This window comes from Mustela lutreola, chromosome 14 (genome assembly GCF_030435805.1).
Source record: "Mustela lutreola isolate mMusLut2 chromosome 14, mMusLut2.pri, whole genome shotgun sequence".
Lineage (NCBI taxonomy): Eukaryota > Metazoa > Chordata > Mammalia > Carnivora > Mustelidae > Mustela > Mustela lutreola.
In genome coordinates, this window is record NC_081303.1 from 46,341,579 (window position 1) to 46,349,304 (window position 7,726).

At 46.3% G+C, this 7,726-nt stretch overlaps 1 long non-coding RNA gene across 1 annotated transcript; it reads right to left on the bottom strand.

Annotated features, from left to right (window-relative positions):
• Window positions 1–5,618: 5,618 nt before the first annotated feature.
• Window positions 5,619–7,199, bottom strand: LOC131815010 (uncharacterized). Its single transcript, XR_009347533.1, has 2 exons — window positions 6,775–7,199; window positions 5,619–6,624 (listed from the first exon to the last, which is right to left on the bottom strand). It is a non-coding gene; the product is annotated as an uncharacterized LOC131815010 (long non-coding RNA).
• Window positions 7,200–7,726: the final 527 nt, after the last annotated feature.

The following is a 7,726-nucleotide window of genomic DNA, read 5'->3' on the forward strand; positions in this document are numbered from 1 at the left end:
ATGAATCACCAACAATGAGGTAAGTATTCTCAAGAAACCGCCAAGATAAAGATTCAGTATTCAAGTACTTATATATTTTTAAATTATCCAGTAGAAAGCTAAGACGTTCATTATTAATGTTCACAATAGAAAGCTTGATAATGTACTAGAGGCCAATGGCTTCCATTCTTCTAGGTCCTAAAGCAAGTGCCAGAGTAGAAATCACAGGAAGGTTTATTCCCTAGGCATTCTCGCTATCACAGCATGTGAAATTGCTCACGCAAAAGTATTCTATTTTAAAGCCATAGATAAAAAGAGTGACATGCAAGGCGATGTTGTAATCCCCTCCGGTGCATCTAGGAACTGATCTGATCGACCTTCCTTGTGTTTCACGAGATAAACATTATCATCTGACTTATAAAAAGACTGCTTGCATTCTAAATAAATTAATCTTGGTTATTCCCCTTAAGAACATATACTGGTGTGCATATAAACAAAGACAGGATTTGCTAAATTGTTATTGATAGCCACAGGCAAAAGAGCCAGATCAGAGGAGACACATACCATGCTCTCACCACTATCAGAAGTTCATACGGTTTTATTTTGTAGTATTTCTGGTTTCTCAGGGCACCTGGCCGGCTCAGTCGGTTCGGTGTCCTACTTTTGATTTTGGCTCAGTCTCAGGGTCTGGTGAGATCAAGCCCCACATCAGGCTCCATGCTGGGCGTGGAGACAGTTTAAGTTTCTCTCCCTTTCCCCCTGTCCCTCTCCACCTCTTAAAAAAAAAGGTTTCTCTCCTCCAGTAGCCAGAGAGCCTCAACCATAGACCTAAATTAGCTAAATCAGACACCACTCACTGTATTTCCAGCCAAGTGACAAACGAACTCTCAGCTAGACCTCCAGGTAGAGCTCCCCCTGCTTTACCCTTTCCCATGGAGTGCTTTGCCCCCTGAGCAGGATAAGACCAGGGAACATGCAGCCGCTGTTCCAAAGCTCCCGTTCCCACAAGGAAATGACACTGTAGGAAACTCATCTGACAATCCTCCCAAAACAGGAGTCACAGATCAGAAGAATCTGCTTTCGCAGATGTCCACAGTAGTTATAGATTGAACGCTAAGGTCTGCTGTCAACCACAGAGCAAAGGAGAGCATTTGGAAATTGTACAGAATGCCTTATTTATTTATTTATTTATTTATTAAGATTTTATTTATTTTTTTGACAGACGGAGATCACAAGTAGACAGAGAAGCAGGCGGGGGGTGGGGGGGAACAGGATCCCCTGCTGAGCTGAGAGCTGGATGTGGGGTTCAATTCCAGGACCCTGGGACCATGACCCGAGCCAAAGGCAGAGGCTCTAACCCACTGAGCAACCCAGGCGCCCCCAGAATGCCACGTGCATTTAAAAACTAAATAAACACAATCATCTTCCAAACAACAATAATCATGATCATGATCAATAATTATGATCATTTTCCAAACAACATTAGAAATCTCATTTCTAACCATTAAATTAAAATTGCTTGGTCAGAGTTACAGTATAATGCTTCCAAACCATCATCAGGTTCATATGCAGGACAGAGAAGAGAACACATTAGCTGACAATGTTTCACATTTTGCCATAGGCAAGTCTAGGGCAGAACCTCTAGAACCTCTAAACTCTCTAGTCAGGTTACTACCAACTACTACCTGTAGGCCTCATATTCTTCAGCTAAAAATGTCCTCCAAGCTAGAGACACTGGAAGACAGCTAAATCTTTTCAATATGTACCTGCAACGACTCCTTATTTCTTATGAAAATTATACCAAATGTGGTTGCTTTGCTAAGAGGCAGTGAAAGGCCATTCCAGAGCAACCGAGCTATAAAGACACCAACACAACAAACACTTGGTATCATCCCATGGCCTATCACGTACAAATTAAAGTTCTTGAGTCCTCAAGGGACAGATAATAAAACTGATGGGAAGGAATGCTAACTACAGCAGGAAATGGAAATACACTGCCTTAAAGGGAGATCAGACGGGGAAACGCATCTCTACATGAATCCAGTTTAATATTAGCAATTAGTAAAACAGCATTTAATAAAAGTAACAAAAGTAATTTAATATCCCCAGATATCCTACTTGACAAGCTTTAAGATCGGCAACTCAACTCCTAGGATGCATTAATCAATGGCTTTTCTCATTTGGACTTTGCCAAATTAAAAAAAAAAAAAAAAGTCAGAAGACTAAAACTGTGCTCCCAAAGCCTTTTCTCTGCTGGAACTGCAACCCCACCATTCAACTGGCGGCTCACGCCCCTGGCCCCAAGAGCACCGTGACACCATCGAGGCCAGCAGCTTTGACCTCCCGCACACCGTATTTTATCTAACATCAGAGGCCACTGGTTACTGGATGCACCATGGTCTTGTGTACCTCTGAGAAACAAAACTCCCACCAAATCTAAGCCTTATCACAATTTCAGAGATGAAAATATGACAGGTATACACTTCAGAATTGGTGTAACATGGTACGTGGTGAATGTTAGCTCCTTCTGATCCCAATGTCACCACCTTAGTCCAGACCCCCTTATATCTCACCTGGACACATATACCTCATCCCCTTTAATCTTGACTCCTCCAGTCCATTCTTCACTGGCAAAGTGACAACTTTGACAACACAAATCTGATTATTCTTGGCTCCAAAATTTTCAATGCCTTCCCCATGCCCTCAGCATCGAGATCCAGCTCCTTCCGGAAGCCTGCCTCCTATCATCTCTCCAGCCTCATCTCCAGCAGCTTCCCAGTCAATTTCTCACCCACAACTATATTTGACCTCTCTCGGTTCTTCTAACACCACAGTGTTGCCCACCCCTCAAACTCCATACATTCTACTCCCTCTGTGAGCTCATGCACCTTCTTTGACCTGGCTAACTCCTGCTTATCTGCCTTGTCCATCTGGTCTGTAAAAACCCTGCTTGACCACTCTCCTCTGAGAACAGATCTCCTCCCGTTGTGCTTCTATACTCTGTACTACCCATGCCTAGCATCTTGTGTACCCGGAATGATTTACTCAATTACTAGCTTAATTATGTACCTTTCCAGCCTTAAGTTCTAGGACAACAGGGATTCATTTTAATCAGAAATGATTTCCCAATCTCTGGCACAGTATTTGGTCTGTTTGTTGACTGAGGTAGAAGTTCTCAAAGGGTGTCCTGGGTATTTAAGCATTTAATAAATGGCATGATGTTATGGCTGATTATAATGACAATGACAAAGGTGACAATAATATAAGAAATAACATGTTGTATCTATTCAAAAGAATTTACTCTTTAAAATACTCCATGATTGAAAAACAGCATGGAGCTTCCTCAAAAAGTTGAAAATAGAGCTACCCTATGACTCAGCAATTGCACTACTGGACATTTACCCTAAAGATACAAATGTAGTGATCCGAAGGGGCATGTGCACCTGAATGTTTATAGCAGCAATGTCCACAATAGCCAAACTATGAAAAGAACCTAGATGTCCATCAACAGCTGAGTGGATAAAGAAGATGTGGTACACACACACACAGACACACACACACAATGGAATACTATGCAGCCATGGAAAGAAATGGAATACTATGCAGCCATCAAAAGAAATGAACTCTTGCCATTTGCGACGACGTGGATGGAACTAGAGGGTATTACGCTTAGTGAAATAAGTCAATCAGAGAAAGACAATTATCATATGATCTCCCTGAGACAAAGAAGTGGAGATGCAACATGGGGAGTTTGAGGGTAGGAAAAGAATAAATGAAACAAGATGGGATTGGGAGGGAGACAAACCATAAAAGACTCTTAATCTCACAAAACAAGCTGAGGGTTGCCAGGGGGAGGGGGGAGAGAGGGTGGTGGGGTTATGGACATTGAGGAGGGTATGTGCTATGGTGAGTGCTGTGAAGTGTGTAAACCTGGCAATTCACAGACCTGTACCCCTGGGGCTAATAATACATTATATGTTTATTTAAAAAATAATTAAAAATAAATAAATAAATAAAATACTCCATGATTGAGTTCTTTGTCGTTTTTATCCAAACAGATGTCTATGAGTGACCTCTGGTAAATGTTCTAGTCATTGATTCTAACATCCCAGGACAGGAAAACCATCCCAAGACCAGTTTAAAAGGCCGATGATCAGTAACTGTCCTTGACAGCAAAGGCTGTTGAAGAAGTATATTCTCTCTTCAGTTATAAGGATAAAAATGTATTATTTGCAGATATACCAGAAGAATAATATTTGCTGTGTCTTTTAAATTCTAAACCATAAAAAAGCATAGAACATAAGCTACTAGAAAAAGATTTCTTTTATCATTTGCCAACTCCCATGATATCCAGTGGTTTGCAACAGAACAGGTGTTCCCCAGGTAAACATTCCCCGGGCACACAGTGTAACTGTTTCGTATCAGAGAGTCTCCAGCTGACATCACGTTCCGTATCAGAGAGTCTCCAGCTGACATCACGTTCCTAGCCCGTTACTTAGAATTTGCAATGAATTTTCCCACAGACGTTAAATTCTGAGACATGATCTTGGTAATTCATACCAATTGTGTTGTGGTATGCTAGGACACACTGTGGATTAACAGGCTTTCTGTGCTATGATATGATGTGAAACACTGTGGATTAAATGGGCTTTAGGAGTTCACTTTAGAACCTGGACACATTGTCTAATACCATTTCTCTGAGAAAATGGGCTCCAGGGCACAAGTAGCCCCGAAACAATGAAAACACAAGTCCTTCCTCACTTTCTCCCTGTCCCTTCCTTTTATCATCGCCCCACTCGGCCACAGCCCAGGGGAAACAGCACCCCAGCAGCCCCTTGGATGCCCTGTGGAACAGCAGTCCCCACGCAGAGCCCCGGCAGCCACGATCTCCTTACCTTTGACCTCTCACACTTTACCAAACATTCATAAAAATGCTTTTCACCCTCGCCCCACCCTGGGAAACCTCACCTTGTTCCTGGTACTCCCACCACCGGTTCCCTCCACTCAGCGTCAGCAGTGAAAGGAAAACGTGCTTCCCAAACGCACCTCGCGCTGTTTCCCCTCCAGTTTCGCTCAGGCTGCTGTTCCCTTCTCTCCTGTCAATCCATCCTTCCAGGGATTCTACTCATTCCAGATCCTTCCACATTAATGACACCTCCTAGAACAGCCTCCCTGGCCAGTTCCTCACCTGCACTCGCCTCATTCTGCCTTGGGTTTCTTTTCTTTTTCTTTATTTATTTAGAGGGTGGGGGCAGAAGAAATAGGAGAGAGAGAATCTTAAGCAGGCTCCATGCCCAGCACAGAGTGGAAGGCAGGGCTTGATCTCCCAACCCTAAGATCATGACCTAAGTGGAAATCAAGAGTAGAAGGCTTAACTCACTGAGCCACCCAGGCGTCCCCTGCCTTGAATTCCTAATACTTTGTCCTTGTCTTTCTCCACGACCCCTCTCTTTTTTTTCCTTCCTTGTCTTTCCATCTTTCTTTTGGAGTTCCCCAAGGACAGGCACAACTTCTTTATGGTGTCTGGATGCCTGCACCCCACCCCCACACCCACAGCACCTGGCTCACTACAGTGGAGTGTGAGTGCAGTAGGAATCAGCCGTCCAGTGTCTCCCTCAGTCAAAAAAAAGAGGCAGAAGGACATTATAGAGCAATATCTGGGACCCAGGAAGAAAAAATGTGAAATAGTGTCAACGCTTATACAAAGGTAAATACTATGGGGGAAGAAATGGAGGTGTGAACAGCACAATAGTAAGACAGAAATTCAACAGTTCTCTGCTGGATCCATTAGCCTCCGAGTTCGGAGGCGAGAATGCTCCGCTTTGGTTTCTGAAGGAAGTAACAGTAACAGACAATGATTTTCGCCCTCAGGAGGTGCCATCCCTCCGTGTAAAGCGCTTCCCAAGCATCGCCACCTTCATCTTCATTCTACAAGGGAGGAAACTGAGGCATCCGAGGTTCATTAACCGGCCTGGGCTCACACCATCAGCGGGGCAGAGCTAGCATTTGAACCCCCACCCCATCCCCCATCCAAACTCAGCCACTAATTCAACGTTCTGTTTACCGCGGAGTTTTACAGCCGTGTTTGCAGGCTGGGGGGGCAGAGGTCCCCGCCCTCCGAGAGATGAAGAAATCAGGCTCCTGCGAAAGTGCCTTCCTTCTGCCTGGCTCTTGAGGGGGCGGCCTTAAGTCTTCCAGCAAACCCAGGAGCTCGGGATAAACGGAAACCGAGCAGGGGCAAATAACCCGCTCAAAGTCACACGGCCCAAGGTTTCAAAGGCTGCTGGTGCTCCGAATCCGTGCTTCAGGGCACCCACGGCCACAGACTCCCCCTGCCCCAGCCCACCCCCGAGGGAGGTCCCCGCCAGAGGGACGCAGTCTGAAGGCCCCCTCCGCAGTCAGCCCGAGGGGGTGGGGGTGGGGGGACACCTCCGCGTCTGCAGCGCGGGGACACTCCGCCCAGCTCCCCAGGCGGTGGAAAGGATGAAGCAGAACGAAGGGTGCAGAGGCTCGAGCACAGTGAACCGTCCGGGAGAGCCGTCGGCCTTTCCCTCCGCAAGTCTGTGCCATTTCTCGTCTCTCTTCACGGCGCCCCAGCCTCGCTCCTCTTTAAAATAGACGGTTTTCTCGGAGATCCGTGGAAGCCTGCGAAAATGCACAAGAGACGAACACAGTGAGATGAAGGAAAAGGAATTTCCTTTCCCTCTATTGATCACCCTTTCCTCCCAACACTTTCTCGGGAAATTACTTAGAACTCGAAATGACACCACAATGCATTATAAATAAAAAGCCTACCAAACCGACCGCGGAGCCCCGGCCCTCGGGAGTTCACAAGTAGGCTATGTTAATATTTGCAAAGTGCCCCGAGTGCCTTAGCGGCTAATTAACATCTTGGGCTTGTTTTCTCAAATTCCATCCAGCCCATTGTTTCCCCTGTGAGCGCAACCCGAAGCCTTCGCCCCCAGTGCGCCACCGCCTGCATCTTCCTGCCAATAAAACCGCTTCAACCACCAGAGGTTGAAACAATTAATATTAGATGAAACCCCTCCGCGCCGCGGTGCCGGGGCCCGCGCAGCCCCGCGCCCTCCCGGCTGCAGGGTCCCCGCGGCGCCGGCTCCGCGGGGTCGGTCGGCTGCCCCTGGAGGGACCAGCTCTTGCAAAAGGAAAACCGAAAATGAGCAGATGCTTCTCTGACACGCGGTTGCCTGGAAAGAATCGCATCCATCCTCGCAGAAATCCGGTCCGTCCACGGTCCGGCAGGCACTGCTATTTTTAGTGCGACTCTTATTTGCACATTTCAAGCATTGCTATCCTGCTGACGGTACCTGTTAGGAAGGCTACGATCTCTCCCCGGAGGAAGTTCTAGGTTTCCCTCCTCTCGGGCTCTAGAAACCCATCACCAACAAATGCCCCCTTTCCTCAGGCGCGCTGAGAAAGAGAGAGATGTTTGAGGTGGGTGTCCAAGGTCGCGGCCCGCACCGCGCCTGTAGCCTTCTGCACTGCGCAGATGTCAAGACCAGATGCCCATCACCCACGGGGAGTCAAAATTAGAACTTCTGTTTCCTTTGTGTTATTACCCTCACCAGAAGGAACTCTTCTATTTAGGCACACTTAAGTGTTCTTGCTTTTTGATCGATGATGTTATTATGGGTGCTTATTAAAAATCCCCCCCCCCAAAAAAAAAAAAAAAGCTCCAAATCAGAGACCTGCTGGATGTCTCCTAGACTTCTGGAACCGCAAAGCAGAG